This window comes from Chelonoidis abingdonii, chromosome 4 (assembly GCF_003597395.2).
Source record: "Chelonoidis abingdonii isolate Lonesome George chromosome 4, CheloAbing_2.0, whole genome shotgun sequence".
NCBI classification, from domain to species: domain Eukaryota; kingdom Metazoa; phylum Chordata; order Testudines; family Testudinidae; genus Chelonoidis; species Chelonoidis abingdonii.
In genome coordinates, this window is record NC_133772.1 from 30,678,530 (window position 1) to 30,696,524 (window position 17,995).

A 17,995-nucleotide genomic window follows, 5' to 3' on the forward strand; every position below is an offset into this window, starting at 1 on the left:
CCCTTTCCCGTCTATCCTTCCTGGCAAACTTATGACCCGATCCCATAGCGCGAAATGTATTTGCTCCTCCTTCACCTGGAGAACTCCCTTGCAAAACTCCCTGTTAGCAGCCCCCTGTTCATAGATTGCCTATCCCAGGAATACACCTTCAATCTAAGCTCTAAAGAGCCAAAAAGCAATGCTGATACCTTTGGATGTTACGCAGCCCCTCTGCCCCCACCGCTTTCTACCTCGCCATGACGAGCTCCCAGACACACAACAAATACCATTCACATGACTTTGTGAACTAGGTAACTAAGTGAGGATCACTTCCCCAAAATGACTCCAGTTGAGGAATTCAAAGCAAGAACCATTAACACACAATTCTGTTCAAAGACAGAGAAGTCTTCAGTTTCCTTCATCTCGCTGGTTCCTCTCCTTCCTTCTATTCAAAGACAATTCCCTGTACACTCCTAGTTTGCACAAACCCACCCACTGACCCATGACTAGCAATCTCTCACTGTTAACTCTTACAGCAAACCAGGGCAAAGAAAGCCTATGCAAGTGCTATACCACAGCCCCAATGTGCTTTTCAGCTCCTTTCCCGCAGAACTACCTCAAGTGTACAGTCAATGGCATCAAATCAATTCCTTGCCATGGTAGGGCCTTGGGCATTGGTGCACCTCAGTCCCTCCGAGGTGATCGACTGGTTCCTTCCATCCTTAAAAGCTGGGAATGTGACTCAAGGGGCTACAACCGTCCTCCTTGTCTGCTCCTATGAACTATCCCTTATCTGGGCAAAACATTTACAGAGACTGTTTCCTAAGTTAAAATGATGGTGTTTTCCCAATGGGAAAGGGATGGAAAATTTCTCTTCTGTGGGGAGACGAGGGAAAGAAAGATCCAAACCATGCAATTTTGGAAGGTAGACTAAGAAGAGTGATTTAAGAACCTACACAGAATAGACTAAGAAAACAGCTGTTTAACTGACCTACAAACAACGACAAAATAAAATCTGCAAGAGCAGCTTTTCAACTCAGAGGTCTAATAATAAGATGTTACTAGGAACTGATGAAAGAGTTACAAATGACTCAAAACCATACTCAGTACCAACCAAACGGGAACACAGACAACACCACTTTTCTTCGCTGCTCTTCAGCCATGATATTCTCCCCATAGGGAGGTCCATCCCTCCTGGAGGTTCAGTACTGCAATAACAGGGTGATGTGTGCAATGGATAGAGGAAGCTGCTATTCCATCTCCCTAGTCTAAAAATCAGTTTAATAGATAGCCCTGAGACAGAGGAAGTATAAGTTATTAAAGTGATAAGAACTAATTTAAAATTTTAATTCCAGCCAATGTTAAAATGATCTAATATACAGGTTAATTAAAACATTTCTATTCCTCTGCATAGAATGCTTGAATTATGCAAAAATAGCAAGTTTGGTTTAAAAAGTCATAGAAGGCACATCATCCATAATGTGACACTTGGTGAAATGTAGGTCTAGAACACACAACCAATTTGGGGATTGTGCCCTGCTTCTTAACAGTTTGCCTTGAGGTTGCCACTCACAGTCACAAGCTGCTCCAGACAGCTCAAGCCCTCTCATGGATCAGTAACTGGTTAGCAGCTTGGAAAGAAAGGTTAGGAATAAATAGCCAGGTTTTGCAATGGAAAGGGGTAAATAGCAGACTTCCAAAATATGAGATGAGACTACAGACATTAGGGCTGGTCAATTTAGACAAGAGATGACTAAGGAGATATACCATATAGCACTGGTTCTCAACCAGGTGTCTGCCAAAAGAAACCCAGGCTTGACCCACCTCCCCAAGCCACCAAGCCTGCCTGCCTGCGTGCCTTGAAGGTGGGGGGGAGAAAGGGCACAAAAAAAATTGCAGCATCAATGCAGAAGAGAGATCTTCCCCTGCCATTGTCAGTAAGGGTTACCTCACAGCCACTAACTCCCTAAACAGGAATAGCAAAAGTCCGACCACAATTCTGCTTTCTTTCCACTACAAGAGATAACGGTCTTACAAAATTAGAGTGGGAACTGCTCTCCTGAGACAGTCCGGCTGCCACTCAGGCACATGGCAGACAGAGCCAGGCTGGTAAGCCAAAGGGTTTTGATCCATTGAGCCTGGGACATGGGCTCAACACACTTCCGCTGCACCACTCTGCTGGTTCTTCACCCCCTAGCACCCAGCCTCCACTATCTGGATTAATGCCTTACGAGCTCTTGCGCTGGCAGGCAGATGCGCAGGCTGCTAGGCAGCTGCCCTGGTAACAGGAGTTTACGACTTATACAGGGTAAAAGGGATTTATTTGGGATTCGGACCCCATTGGGAGCTAGGTAGCTGAGTGCCGGAGACGGGAGCACTTCTTAAACTGTTTTCAGTTAAGGCTTTAGCTTGTGCTGGACGAGGTTCAGCCTTGGATCTGTGTCTGCAGCAGGCAAGCGTGTCTTGCTCAGTCGGCCCCCTGCTGTATTATCAGACTAAAACCCGGAGCAAATTCACACGCCTTGCAAAGGAACAGGAGCTGGCACCTTGACCAAATGTCAACTTTTTATTAAGATGACGTTCAAAGAAAAAAGAAGTGTGAGATACAGTGTTTAGGCGTCGAAGTTTCTGGTGATCAGGGAACAACGTTCAGATTACTGAGGGGGTGCGAAGTTCAGTTTAAGATCGGGTGGTGTAAGGAATACATAATCTGCAATAGCCCCAATTGGGGGTAAAAGGTTAACGGGTCACCGTATAGACCCTGAGATTGGAGGGTACGTTGTTCTATGACGGCTATGTTCAGGTGTGGAGTATGACAAGTGGATATGATGATGAGGATGAATTGACCCTCATTTGGTGAGATTCAGCATTCAGTGTTTTTTAATCTTTGCCACAATCTAGTTCAAGCAGGGTCAGTATGAACTCTCTCCTGCCATCTGTTGGTGATCTGTTGTCAAGGCCTTTTGGGGCTGATGTTATTTGCATGGTTACACACACCCTGGATTGCAGGATGGGAGTGCTTGTCCAAACGGACATTTCAGCTGCTGTAGGATCCTCAGTCTCTTTCTTATTGGGGCAGGAGTAATCAAGTGTATTTTCCTGTTTATTTTGGATCAAGGACAGAATAACTGTACCGTGGCAGGAATGGATGTTTGCTCTGGTTCTTCTGGTGCTGTTGCTGCTGATTTCCTTCCTGCTGTCCCCAGTGTGTAAAGACAGAGGCTTTTTTGATCTCTTAGGTTGTTTGTTAGTGCTGAGGTCCCGGCTCTAAATTAAGCACTAGATCTCTGTCAGGGTACGTTTGGTATTGCAGATAAAAAGGCTGCTCGTGTTTTTGGTCGTTCTGGAGTGAGGTAGCAACGTTAGTTGCAGAGTGGTGGGCATGCAGCCCAAAAGTCGTCCGCCCTGCCCCACCCCCATCTCCAGGTCCCAGAGTCCGATCAATTGCATAAATCCACCCACTGACTGTGATAACCATCTACCCTGCAGCTCTTACGGAAACAGGCTGAAAAAGTGTAGCAAGTGCTGTACCGCAGCCCCCATGCTCTTTTCGTTCCTTCCCACAGAACTTTCACTCCATAATCCGTCGTCCTTGCTGTTTCTTATCTAACTGCTGCAGGCATATGTTATACCATACCTGAGCTGATTCCCGACTTTTGTTGCTCAATACAGCCTTGTCTGTACTGTCTCTGTAGTGCAATGGTCTGCGTGTTCAGCTGTTAACCAAAAGGATGGTGGTTCAAGTCCACCCGGATCGGTAGTAGCCTGGGCACTCCTTGCGCTGTGTGGGTGTCGGGGAAAAGCTGAGGATTCCTGACTTGACCTGCCATTGATCGTGTGGGCTCTGTGCACTTTCATTCAGGGTGGGCCAGGCTGCGGCTGTGACTCAAGCTTGGCAGCATGGTTTGCTTTCTGATGAGGCAAGCCAAGAGACGTGGGAGGGAGGTGGTCTTTGAGCCAGTGTGTCTTGTCCATTTCTCGCTTGGGCAGAGCGAGAGGGAGCAAAATGTTCCTGGCTGAAGGCTTTGTGCTAAGGATTAGCTTCAGTCCTTCGCTGGCGTGGGCTGTGGGAGAACGAGTTTCGAGAATGGCATCAGGCCACCCAACTGAAAGCATGAGCCACAGACGGCAGCAAAGGGGGCTCTTGGGCTCCCCACAGACCTCGGGAAGCAAGAAATAGCACAGGTTACCACCAATCCCTGGGTGGGCTTGAACCACCAACCTTTCATTCCAGCAAAACTACGCTCACCCATTACGCACAAAACAAGTATGGCTGTATGAGCACAAAAGCTGGGGACATCAGCTCAGGGTATGGTATGCATATTGGTGTGCAGTGGTAATAGAACAAGGAACAGCAAGTGACGTAGACCTGGCTATGGAGTGAAATTCTGGATAGAACCGAAAAGCGCAACTGGGTTGGCTTAGCGCTTGCACTATGCTTTCTTTGCTATTTGCTAAGAGTTAGAGGGGAAGGTTTTTATCAATTAGAGTCAGTGGCGCGGAGTTTATCGCAAATTGTCTGGCACTCTGGTAGACTAGGAACTGGTGTGGCACAACTGTTTGTGGCACACAACACACTCGCCCTCTGAAAACTAACAGACCGCACTCTTGCACCCACCCTAGACACCCTCAAACACCCACAAAACTGAATGAGCCTTTTACTCTGGTGCAGGACCAATAATACACTGGACAAGAAATCATAACGGTATACTTAGGCAAGCGAGACTTCAGCACTTAACAACAATCTTAAGAAGATTAAAAAACTGTCTCTTATTCACATGATCACACTTTGAGTGTTTGAACCTGTAATCTTTAATGGTGAGTACTTTTAAGCCGAGGTTGAAGCTCAGGCCTCAAATGCCAGGTACAGTTTTACTCTGTCCTTGATCCAAATAAACAGGAAAATACACTTGTTTACTCCTGCCCCAATACAGAAAGAGACTGGGGATCCTACAGCAGCTGTTAAATGACCGTTTGGACAAGCACTCCCATCCTGCAATCCGCGGTGGGCTGTAACCATACAATGACATCAGCCCCAAAAGGCCTTAGACAACAGATCAACAACAGATGGCGAAGGTTGTTATAACTGACCCTGCTTAAACTAGTATGGCTGAGTTGAGGGGCGGCCTGCCAGTGACTCCCTGGCACCTCTGGCTGCCTGGGCTGAAGGCAAGAGGGCAGGTCTGGCATAGCAAGGGCCTCCTGTCCTGAATGAGGCCGCACTGCTTCCTGGTCCCCTTTTCCCACCCACTCCGGCAAGCGGCTGCTACGGAGAACACGAGGGAGGCTTCGGGATGATAGGCATGTTTGCTTGCTGGTCAGGGGAAAGAGCTTGAGGCTCCCGATCGCCTGCTTTTGACTCGGTGGCTCTCGCCTGTCAGCCTGGGCAGGCCAGGGCTTACGGTGTGACTTCAGGCTTGCGGCAGCATGGCCGCGCTTTCCTGACAAGCCATGAGGCAGGCCAAGAGCTTTGCACAGTGTACAGGGAAGCGGGAGGGAGGTGTCTTTGAGCCGGCGTGTCTCGTCCGCTTCTCCCTTGCCATTTGGGCGTAGGCGGGAAGGGAGCGAAACGTTCCCGGCTGAAGGTTTTGCGCTCAGCCTTGAGGATTAAGCCTGAGCCTCCGGCACGGCTGCTGGGACATGGGTTGAGAAACAGGTAAGTGGAAAGTGGGTCAAGGCTAGGCTGGAAATCAGGGGCCCAGGCTGAGGGTGGGGTTGGGGAAGAGTTGGGACAGAGTGGGACTAAGTGGTGCTCCCCCCTGCCCTCCATGAGGGCTGGCTCAGGCCCTGAAGTGCCCCCTTGAAACTTCCTCTGTGTCCCCCTAGGAGTCATGCCCCATATTTTGGGGACCACTGAACCCTACTTGCTAATCAGAGGCTAGTGATGCCAAAGCCCAGGGAAAGGGAGAACAAATGCAGGGGCCTCAGCACCGGAATCATGCCCCTCCCTTCTGTCTGTGGCTCTGCCCCCTTACATGCCTTCCACCCACAGCCCCATCCACTGTCACCTCTGTTCCACCTCTTCCCCCACTAGCCCCACCCTATCACTCCTTTACCCCTGCCCTGCTGTGGCCCTGAGACCAGAGAAGCTCTGTGCCCCTGCTGCAGCCCTCAGGCCATAGCACGGAGTGAGAGCTCCTCCAGCCGTGGGGTTGACATGGGGGACACTTTTCCGGGGGTCCAAATTTGGCCCAGGACCCCTAGTCATGGGCCCCACTGTCCCCTTGGTGACACAAGGTTTGGGGAGGCTGAGCCCCCCTGAGTCTCCATTACATGCCCCCCAGGCTACCACTGCTCAGTGTGTGGCCAATCTCTGTGTTCTCTGCTGTTCGTGCTGGGGAGCCTGGCTGGCCTTAGGGGGTCAAAGGGCAAAGTGGCCCAGGGCTCCAGGGGGTCAAAGGGCACAGTGTGGCAGTGTAAAGATGCTCACTGCTCTCCCCTGCCTCAGTGCTCCTCCGTGGCCCCATAGAGGGTTGGGGGGAGCAAGGAGCAACACTATGTGCTCCATGCATCCTGGTCACTTTCCCCACCTCGGCTCTGCTGTGAGGGGAGCATCAGAAGCTGCTGCTCTCTGCCCTCCCCTTATGCAGCCCGGTTGAGGAAAGTGACCTGGATGCAGGGAACTCAGATTATGTCGCTTCTTGCCCCTGCCCCGCCCCTGCAGCTGCTAAGGGTGCCCGGAGGAGCAGCTTTCCAGGGAGGAGCGGGCAGCAATGCCAGCCGCTCCATGCATACTGGTCAATGTCCCCACGTGAGTGCAGGAGGGGTGCAGGGGTTGGGGTGAAGGGGGTGCAGGAGAGGGGCAGTGGCTGGTGGCACAGGAGGGGAGTGCGGGAGTTAAGGGCAAAGGAGACACAGTGTAGGGGTTAGGGTACAGGAGGGGGAAGGAGTTAGGGGTGAAGGAGGCGCAAGGGCTGGGAGTGCAGGCGCTAGCGGTAAAGGAGGAGGGGGATCGTCCAGGAGCAATGGAGAAGTGCCAAAGTACAAGCTTTGCCCAGGGCACCATTTCCCCTAACTCTGGTCCTTGATAGCATTTCTTGCTGAGAGGGGGAAGGGACAGAGATGAGGCGTTTTCTTTCTGTTTCTTTCCTCTCCATTTTCTGCACCATCCTTCAATTCCAGAAACCTCCCTTGTGTTTCAGACTGTGCAGTGACGTCCTCCCCATCCCAGGACTCTGGAGCCTTTGAAGCAGAAAGATCCCAGGAACTGAGGATGAATCCAGGGGAGAGTAGCTGGCAGGAAGGAGTCCTAGCAGCTCTTCTGGGAGCACAGGTGAGGAATGACTCCCCTTTCTCTAGATTCTCCCCGTGGGCAGGGCCGGCTTTAGGAAGTGTGGGGCCCAATTCAAACAGTTTCGACGGGGCCCTGGCAGGGATGACTTAAAAAAAAAAAACACATGTAAAAAAACACATGGGGCTTCTATTCACTGGGCGGTGCTCTGAGTCTTTGGAGGCACTTCGGCTGTGGGTCCGTCACTTGTTCCAGGTCTTCAGTGCTGCTGAAGAACCCGCTGCCCAAGTGTCATCGAAGACCCAGAGTAAGCGAAGGACCCGCTCCTGAAGTGCCATTGAAGACCTGGAGAGAGTGAAGGATCCGCCGCTGAAGTGCCTCTGAAGACCCAAAGCGCCACCAGGTGAGTAAAAATTAAAAAGGTGCCTCTAGCCAGGGAAGAGATTCCATCACTTCCGAGAGATGGGCGCGGGCCCTCTTAGGTATGGGGCCCGATTCGGAGGAATTGGTGGATAGGCCTAAAAGCCGCCCTGCCGTGGGGTCTGGGGAGGCGGGAGATTTTGTATAAATTCCATCCAACACGTTCCTTTGATCCAAGCCGAGGACATCTCAGCTCTCCACACAATCCCCTTGCAGCACCCAATAAGGCATGTTCTCCACTGCCAGCAGACAGCCAGCGAGGACTGATGTACTGGAGATATGTTGGAAAAGGGACTGTCTGATTGCCAAGGCAGAATGAACAATCTAACAGACATCATTAACCGAACAATGATCCTAACCATGCTCAGACCTGTAGGGAAATGGTCCAGAATCTGCCTGTTCAGCCATGGCCTGCACGTACAGAGCTGGCACAGCAGTGAGTGTGCTGGGAAGTGTCCCTGCAGCAAACCAATTGGAAATGACCCTTCAGTGAGAACAGAACCATAGTGCAGAAAAGCCCCTGTGTTTAACTGTTGTGGCTGAGGGCTTAAGGAGCTGGGGATGACAGCATAGGTTTTTTCTGGGAGGTTTGATTCTGCCAACAAATGGGAAGGCTGGTGTGTGGTGTCCTTCATGGGCGTGTGTTGTACTTCAGTGATGCAGGTTTCTCTATCCCATTGTTCGCATGGCATCCATCCAGATTGCCAGCTGCTTTTTCAACTGCAGTGTGGAGACTGTTTGTGTGTGGGGAAAGACAGTGTGTGGTGTTGATGGTAGGTAGGAGCGGATCATTATTATCTCCTACTTGAAAAGAGGGAGAAGCTAGGCTGAGAAAAAGATTGATTGTCCTTAGGTCACACAGCCATCAGTGGCAGAGTGGGAATAGGACCCAGAGCCCTGATTTTCAAATTAACCTTCAGATCTTGAATTCATAACACTGAATGACCTGAATGAAAGTGCTCTCAGATAGTCCAAGACCAACAACCAGTGCACAGTAATTATTCAGCAAGTATTTGAGGAGAACTGGCAATGTTAGAGAGAATCATGAACTGCTTCAGAGAGACACAAGCAGGAAGCAAGCAAAATTCATCAAACCATAATAAACGGTTATGACTATTTTATTTGGTCTAAAAGAAACAACAAGGACTTGAGACTCCCTCCCTGTCCAATAACGCCCTGCTCGCCAAGTCAAGGTAGACGACTGAGGATGGGAAGGCTACGGTTCCTCACTAGAGAGCCCAAAGGATGGCCCAGGTCACTGGTGGGGATCACTGCCTGAGCACTATTTCAGTCTCACATTTTTGGGTGGACCTCCCACAGTGGGAGCTGCAGAGCACTCCCCTGCAACACACACACATACACACACACACCCACCCCTACCTCCTAGTGTTGGGAGGGGAACAGGAGAAAGGAGGCAGGGAGGGATGGAGGAAAAGATGAAACAAAAAGAACAAACCCTAATGTCCCCAGTGATTCTAAGGGACAAAATCTCAAGTTTGGAATAAAATTCTGCCTCCTTAAGCTCATATTTTCCATGCCTGGAATTCAACTGTCACCAGATGGATCAGACTGAACAGGTTTCAAACCTTGAGGAGGCTCTTACCTTCTAAACAGGGATGGCTGTTTTCTAGTAAAATCAGGGAACGGGAAGGAGAAAACTTGAAAGAGGTTCCTCCTGGCGCTCACATACGTGAACCCGAATACTCTCTCAGTCCTCAAAGAGAGACCTGGAGAAGGAGATTTGCTGAAGCAAAGCCACAGGTGTCTCTGAGGTTTCCCTGGTCCCTCGCCCCTGTCCTGCCTGCCTGATGTCAGCATCTCTCTGTGAGGTCACCACCTCCGCACCACCTTTGACCAGTAGTCTGAGGTCCTGCAAAAGGTCTTTGTGATGTCATTGCCACACCCCTCCCTTGCTGTGCTAATGTCCTGCTCCTGCTCAGGCACTCTGGAGGTTTGAGCTACTCCCTGTGGATCACCCCACTCAAGGAGTGTTCGTTCTAGGAAGCAAGCCGGCTAGACAGGAAAACATCAGACGCTGTTCCCAATGCTACACTCAGTTTTTCAGAAATTAGTCAACTTTATGGCCGGAAGAGACCATTAGAGCATCTAATCTGACCCCCTGCATATCACAGGCCTCCTTTATGATACAATAGCTACTTTTGGGGCAAACACATTCCAGAAAAGTATCTAGTCTTCTGTAAATGATACCAAGAGATGGAGATGCCATCACTTTTCTTGGTAGCTTCTGCCTGTGGTGAATCATCCTCTCTGTTGAATATTTGTGCCTTAGTTGTAATATGAATTTGTGTCTTTCCACCTTCCAGCCACTGGGTCTTGTTATATGAATTTGTGTCTTTCCACCTTGTGTCTTTCCACTTGTAATATGAATTTGTGTCTTTCCGCCTTCCAGCCACTGGGTCTTGTTATGCCTTTCTCTGATAGATTAAAAAGCCCTTTAATAGCCAATCTTTTCTCTCCATTAAGGCACTTCAACACTTCAATGAAGTCCCCTTTCAATCTTCTTTTGATAAGCTAAGGAGGCTGAGCTCTTTCAATAGCTCACTAGAAGGCATTTTTCTCCTGCCCTCAGAACATTTGGTGGCTCTTTGCTTCCCCACTCCAATTTCACTACATCTTTTTCCAATGAGGACATCAAAACTGGAGGCATTATTCCAATATCAGTCTCACTGATGCCATGTCACCTCCTGTGATGTTATTGACATAATCTGTAACTGTATAGATCATCATTGCGACCACTGTTGTATATTTGCAGCCAATATTGTGTGGAAGAAGAGCAAGAGTCAGGCTAGCTGTAACCCTAATAACGTGAGATTTGTAGAAGCGACGATTGTGTGAGGCGAGTGGGAAAGAACTGTGTGAGATGTTGTTGCGACCTTGTGTCAATAATGAGGAATGTAGACTAGCATCTAAATAGAAGTGAGAAAAATAAGATAAAGATGGCCTATGTATAAAAAAAATGCAGCTATTGCTTATTATTGTATGTAACAAAAGATAAAAATGCTGTAATTGTTTACCTGTAGAGAGCTGCCTGAGACTGGGGCAACCCTGTGTCCTAGGGCAGTCTCTCCCTCTATGCAATTGCTTGATAAAATAAAGTATCTGACTTTGCTGTACCCAAACAAATAAGTGAGAACTCTGTTATTCTCTGACAATTTGGAGGCTTGTCCGGGATGACAACTCCCACGGGGAGATAGGCAGCTGCTATGGATTGTTTCCCTTTGAACTCCATGGCGCCACAAGAGAGGTATGAGACCTTTTGAAATCTGTATTGGGGTATCGGAGGAGGACTGTCCGTGGGGCCGTCTGTCCCTGTTGAGCTTACGCCATCTAAACTTATTGACTGTGCAGCAAGATCAGATGGAGAGCGGTGCTGGGGAACTGTTTTACCGCCCCCAATAAGGTTAGTTTGAAGTGGTGCTGGGGACTTAGTTTTGCCACCCCCAATAAGGTAGTTGTATGCAGTGCTGGGGAACTGTTAGTTTGGCCACTCCCAATAATGTTAATGCATAAGGGAAATGCATTAGGTATGCACCGGTGCTGAGGGGTTTTTACCACCTGAAGAGGGGTTGTTACCACTTCATAAGGGAAAGTGTATTGAGTCTGGACATAAGGTACAGCTGCATCGTGGTATTTAGAATAGAGGTCTTGTGTGTATGTGTGTGTACACAGTGTGAATGAGAGTTGCCGGAAGGCGCTCAGAGTATTCTGCGAAGCAATAGCTCGTGACCAAAAATATTCTAAGGCAAGCCCAGTAACTCCACCTAGAGGATCTGTAAAAGATTCAACCCACGGTGGGCTGACTCAGCCTGGCATTGTCCGGCAAGGAAGCTACTTGGGTCTAGGAGTGTGTGAACCCATCTTCCCTCCCGCTTTTCTCTCCGTGTGCCGCTCCCATGTGAGTGACCTGTAGTGTGAAATTCTGTTTATTAGCTGCTAGTGAACAGGGTGTTTTCCCTGTGTGGGATTAAAAAATGGGTGGAGGACAGTATAAGCATTCCCGTTCACCCCCTAAGGGTGCCCCAGCATATTACATGTATGTACATTGTGTCCTAAAACCTGCAAATATTAAAAAAATTAAAATCTTTAGAAGCATCAAAATCTCCAACATAAGGAATGTAACACAAGCCTGTTCTTAGGGGTAAAACATTATTTTTTGTCAAGGTCCAAAACTGTTGGTCAGGGTCTGGTTGAGGTCCAGACTCCAGCGTAAATAATAATAAAAAATAACAATAATGATAATAATAAGTAAATAAAAAGATTTTGGGGTCCATTCAAAAGCAATTTGGCCCATTGTCTGTCTATTGATTACCCCGCATTGAGTCTGAGAGGTGATTTATCTCCTCTCTTGGATTTGAAGAACTGATTAGTTTTACCCTGGGTATCCCACCAGGCTGACCAAGCCATGTTATCAATGGTGACACTAGGATTGAAGGATTATATCGTATTATAAAAAACTGTAAATAAAGATGTGGTCTGAACGTGAGCGTTCTGTAATGAGAGGCTGGTTCCCCCAGTTCAGTTCCGAATGCTCTGCTAGAAATGTCCCTGGGACCCTGACCCTCCCCAGCAGGAGTGAAAGGAGAAACCCCCAGCTCTGCACGTAGCTCCAGGCTGATTCATCAGGGGTGAGGGGAATTGACTTTGCTGCCGAGAAAGCAGCCAGGGCAGTTCTCTGGGGTTTAGGGTGCCCAGCCTGACCCAGCTGCTTCATTGCCCCTGAAGCTCTGCAGACTTTGACTGTCCCTGAGGCCAGGCTCAAGAAGCTTTGCTGGTATCACTGGAAGGGCAGGAATATCCCACTCTGAGGGCCTGAGTTCAGCCATCAGGAAAGGCAGCAGCTTTGTTCTCTCCTTCTAGACAGAGCTCCAAGGCCGTGGTTCTCAGTCAGGTGGCCGGAGCCCCCTAGGGGGCAGCAAGCTGGTTTCAGGGTGGGAGAAATATACCAGAAAGCAGGGCCGGTGTTCGGCTAACTGCAGTTCAGGTCAGAAATCTGAGCCATTCCACCTGGGACTGAAGTCAAAGCAACTTAACTTCACGGGAGCCCTATGGACCCTACACAATTACTCTGCTGGCTACCCCCTAACGACAGCCCTGGCTTTTAATCTACTGGACATGCAGAGAAACAGTTGCTGTGGCACAGGTGGGCTGTAGAGTCTTTATACCATGTTGGGTGGGGGCCTTAGAAAGAAAAAGGTTGGAAACCCCTGCTCCAGGGAATCCCAGTCACACCTTGACAGAATAGAAAGGCCAGCACAAAAAACAGAGAGAGGAACAACAAGATACTAAAATGACAATGGCTGGAACTCTCCATTTCTCTCAGTCTTTGCACTGATGGGTACTAAGAGCTGTAGCTACAGTTGAGGAACCAGGCGATCGGACAGCTGGCTCAGCCCTCCATGCTAGTAACCTTCTCACATACAGGGAGATGGGTCAAAATTGGAATTGATGTCATGATTCGCTTCCCAGAGGGGATCAATCTGTCTAAGGCTATGTCTACACTTCAAACACTGGAAATATTCTTCTGATAACCCAACACTGTCTACACTGGGGCTCAGGTCACAATAACTACTTCTCTCAGTGGAGAGGACTTTTCACAACCCTGGGAGATGTGGCTCTGCCAACACAGCTTTTCAGCACAGACCAGCCTTTAGGTGGCTTATTGACCAGAAAGGCAATAGACTTCAGCCTTTTCCTTCATACTGATGGTTGATGACTGCTGCTTTCTAACTGCTGGACACATCCTATGACAGATGTCAGGCCTTTCCTTTGCACATTAGAGAAGTGGGGAAATTAGTGACCTTTACAGTCTAAGTGGGTAAAAACTTAGACAATTTCTCTCTTCAAGTAGCTTTCATTTTAATAGAGATTGACTTTAAAACTAAGCAAAATAAGTTCTATCTGAAAACACAAAAAAATAAAATCGATACTGGGCCAATATTCTCTTATACACTCCTTCTCTCACACATTCTCCCTCCCCAGCCTTTGGAGTGAGGTTTTCTTCCAGAACTCCTTACACTACAGGGGGTAAATTACATCAAATTAACTTTTCAAGATTAGCCATCATTTCCTGTATGACTAACAAAACAAAAAACACGACAACTTTCAGTTTTCCAAAATAATTCAGATTATCACACATATAGTTTCTTACTCTTTAACCAATAACTTCACCTATACTTTCATTTTAATAGGTAACAAGAACATATTAAATGATCACAAATTCTTTTCATATATGTTAGTTTTCTTTTAATGCCCATTGCCAACAACTGAACCTTGGCTCAAGTTGCGGTTTGTCCCAATCTACTCCACTTCTGTGAGTTCATATATCTCAGGATCTTCTGCCATGTGCGTTGGTGGAAGAGGTCTCCTGTGCGGGAATGTTTGCATCATGAGGAAAAAATACCTCTCTTTTCACACTTTTTAATGTTTCAAAGTAGGAGAAGCTAGAGAAGAAATGATGTAAATGCATAAAACACAAGGTAAAACTGTCTGGTCTACACTAAAGACATTTATCAGTAAAAGCATATTGCGCAGCTGTGTGAAAAATCCACACAACTGAGCAACATAGTTACACAGCCCTAACCCCCTGTATAGATAGCGCTACATCAGCAGGAGAGCTTCTCCTGCCAACATAGCTGCCGCCACTTGCAGAACCTGGACTAATGAAGTTTAACTGCAGAGATCTCTCCCATTGGCTGAGAGAGTCTGTAATAGCAGTGCTACAGCAGCACAGCTACATTGGTGCAGCTGTGCCAACATCAGCTTTATTGTGTAGCCACAGGATCAGACACAAAACCATGGAATCAGGACTCAATATGTGTGTATCCGGAAGTCTGAAATTGGAGCCGGACACATTCATTGCCTCATTGGTTACCATAATTTTTACAGCCTGAAAGTCCTTGTTACCCAATCAGGCAGCCAGTTTGGGATCCATAGGGAAGGAACCTCCTAGGAAGCACTCTCTTTGGATCCACATAGTGAAGGATGATTGTTCTCAATCTAACCCTGGTATCCTCTGGAACTGCCATCAGTGACACAGAACTAGGAAGTGGAATGGTACAAACAATTTTCCTTGGGTCATTGGCCACTATAGCTTCCTTTACTGGGATGGAAACCAAGAACTGAGTGTGGACTCTTCCAGCCCCAGTTCTTTCCAAATCCTTGGCCTTAGTTAGGGTAAATTTACACTTCTCTGAAGTGGAATCCTTTAAAAAACCATTCAAAATCTCAGCAGTGTTAGTGAGGAATGGCTTCCCAAAACATGCCCAGTATTTCTTTAATTTGGTGGCACAAGTACAGGCAAGGGACTGGATACAGGCCTGGATCAGAATCTCTGTTAGTTATCAGAACTGGAGTTTCTATTAAAAAATAATTATTTTTCTGCAGCTATTAGATTTACAAAACTAATTTCATTTTATACACATTTTTAGCATCCACAAAGGATAAATTCAACAAAAAGTCCACTTCTATTTCCTCAACATCTGTGTCATGAAGGGCATCTCCCATAATATAGGATTAGCTAGGAGAGAGCTTCTGTAGGACCTGGGTTACACATGCTCTGGGAACCAAATACATGGGTATTTTGCCTAGTTCAAAATCACTTATCATGGAATTCTCTCGCCAGATCATCTGAGACAATATTTACTTAAACAATTGAACTACACTGTGATCATATGCATTTCCTGCAGTGAGCTGGGGTTCTGCTGTTGTTCATCATTTCTCAGTGGAGATTTTAAATCACTGCTGTTTCTTTGTTAGCATGTCCACTAAATTGGAGAGTTCTCTTCTGTTGACAGAACTCCACTTGAACCTTCTCCATGTCATCATGGAGGGATGGGGAAAAAGCAAAGCTGAAGTGAGAAACGATGACTTTAGCAAACATCCATTTATCTTAAATTCTCCAATAAATTTGAGTTACATCCTATCAAACTGAACTAATATCCAATTGGGTGACCAAACAGCCTTCAGGAAAGAAAGAACCCCACATCACAGAGAGATACAATACATGACAATGGAAGTGTCAAGTGAAATTCCAGAGCAGGTTATATTTGTTACTCAGAATCAGGACAAGAGATTCTCCCATCACATTCTCCTCTGATCCATTCAAACCTGCTTCACTCAGCACTGTCTCAATAGTCAGTTATGTTATTTACAACATGTTTAGTATCCTAGCATTCCCATAATGGGGAAAAAAGCAGCCACCTTGCCAGAATTGGCTTTACCAATAGATAGAACCTGGGATTTAAACTCCCAGTGATCACAGTGTTTGGGATCCATTTGAATTCCCCTTCCAGGTCTTTGACACTTTCCTCTCCAGTCATAGCGACTCTGATATAGGATTAAAGAAGTCAAAGCATCATCTCCAAGCACAGATGGCTGAGAACTGTTCCTCACAGGACACTTTGAGAAGTGGATGGATAGAATGTGAAGATAACCTCTGCATGGCTCAGACAAAAGGTAACAGTTCTGTACTGATGGGGAAGGAGGGAATCTCTGAGTCTCCCCATCTCCTTCCAGTGTCACGGAGGCTGAAATTACACTTTTTTTCTTGCCCCTGCTCTTCTTCATTTACATATAATTTGAAAAATTCCCATTATATCTGCTCTTCAGCTCAACCCAGAGCAAAGTGAGAACAACTGGCAATGATACGAACTGTATCACTGGTGACTAACAATAACTTTGCAATAAGAGTAATGGTATAAATGTGATGCTCCCTGGTTCCTGATAGGAAGGGCACACTCGAATTACTCATGGGATAATGGAGTTGATAGAAAGGACAAATGGGTCCACCTCAAAACAGGGCAAACTGCAAAAGGCAAAAATGGGCCACTCATCTGGACAAGCTGAGGGTTAACAGTACTGAAAACAGTTCAAACAGCTTTAAAATAACTATGTGAGAATCAGGAAAATTATTAAAGAAAAAAAATATTGATAGTCCTAGAGGTTTTTATGGTGTTCATCTCCCTTACAGATTGTCTGATTACTAACATAGGCTAAGTGCCAAATTCCCACACTCACTGCATTTATAGGGCCTCTCCCCTGTGGGATTTTCTGATGTTTAGAAAGGCCTGAGCTGCTAGTGAAGCTCTTCCCACACTCACTGCATTCTTAGGGCCTCTGCCCTGTGTGGATTCTCTGATGCCTAATAAGGTGTGAACTGCGACTGAAAGTTCTCCCACACTCACAGCATTCATAGGGCCTCTCCCCTGTGTGGATTCTCTGATGCCTAATAAGGACTGATCTATGATTGAATTTTTCCCCACACTCACTGCATTCATAGGGCCTCTCCCCTGTGTGGATTACCTGATGTTGAGAAAGGGTTGAACTGTCAGTGAAGCATTTTCTACACTCACAGCATTCATAGGGCCTCTCCCCTGTGTGGATTCTCTGATGCTTAGAAAGGCCTGAGCTGCTAGTGAAGCTTTTCCCACACTCACTGCATTCATAGGGCCTCTCCCCTGTGTGGATTCTCTGATGCTGATAAAGGCCTGAGCTGCTAGTGAAGCTTTTCCCACACTCACTGCATTCATAGGGCCTCTCCCCTGTGTGGTTTCTCTTATGTTGAGAAAGGGCTGAGCTGCTAGTGAAGCATTTCCCACGCTCACTGCATTCATAGGGTCTCTCCCCTGTGTGGATTCTCTGATGTTTAGAAAGGCCTGAACTGCTAGTGAAGCTTTTCTCACGCTCACTGTATTCATAGGGTCTCTCCCCTGTGTGGATTCTCTGATGTTCAGAAAGGGTTGAGCTGTCAGTGAAGCATTTTCTACACTCACGGCATTCATAGGGCCTCTCCCGTGTGGATTCTATGTTTAGAAAGGCCTGAACTGCTAGTGAAGCTTTTCCCACACTCACTGCATTCATAGGGCCTCTCCCCTGTGTGGATTCTCTGATGTTTAGAAAGGCCTGAGTGCTAGTGAAGCTTTCCCACACATCACTGCATATCAAGCCTCTCCCTGTGTGAATTCTCTGATTTTGATAACGTCTGAGTGGCATGTAAAGCTTTTCCCACATCAGTGCATTAAGTGCCTTCCCCCGTGTGGAATTTCTGATGTTGAAAAGGCCTGAATGCTAGTAAGTTTTCCCTACACTCATCAGCATCATAGAGGCCTCTTCCCTGTGGATGCTCTCGATCTAAAAGGATGAGCTGGTAATAAGTTTACCCACACCACTGCTTCAGGGCCGTCTCCCCTGTGTGATCCTGATGTTGAAAGCATGAGCTCTAAGTAAGCTTTTCGCCCACATCACTGCAATTCATCAGGGCCTCTCTCCCCGTGTGTGTCTCTCATGTGAAAAGGCCTGCAGTCTAGCTGAGGCTTTTCCACACTCTACGCATTCATAGGAGCTCTC

General features: G+C 47.3%; 3 protein-coding genes and 1 pseudogene across 5 annotated transcripts in view; all 4 read right to left on the minus strand.

Moving 5' to 3' along the window:
- LOC116818651 (zinc finger protein 485-like) overlaps positions 1-17,995 on the minus strand; it is a 33,248-nt gene that overhangs the window by 4,513 nt on the left and 10,740 nt on the right. The gene's annotated exons all lie outside the window — the stretch shown is intronic.
- LOC142046740 (uncharacterized) overlaps positions 13,789-17,995 on the minus strand; it is a 437,635-nt gene continuing 433,428 nt past the window's right edge. Inside the window, exon 3 of the mRNA XM_075065006.1 lies at positions 13,789-14,147. The gene's annotated coding sequence lies outside the window, so the exon portion shown is untranslated. The remainder of the gene's footprint in view (positions 14,148-17,995) is intronic.
- On the minus strand, positions 15,519-17,749 carry LOC142046684 (uncharacterized; annotated as a pseudogene).
- Positions 15,519-17,995, minus strand: part of LOC116830502 (uncharacterized) — a 373,443-nt gene continuing 370,966 nt past the window's right edge. Inside the window, 1 exon segment of the mRNA XM_075065002.1 lies at positions 15,519-16,187. The gene's annotated coding sequence lies outside the window, so the exon portion shown is untranslated.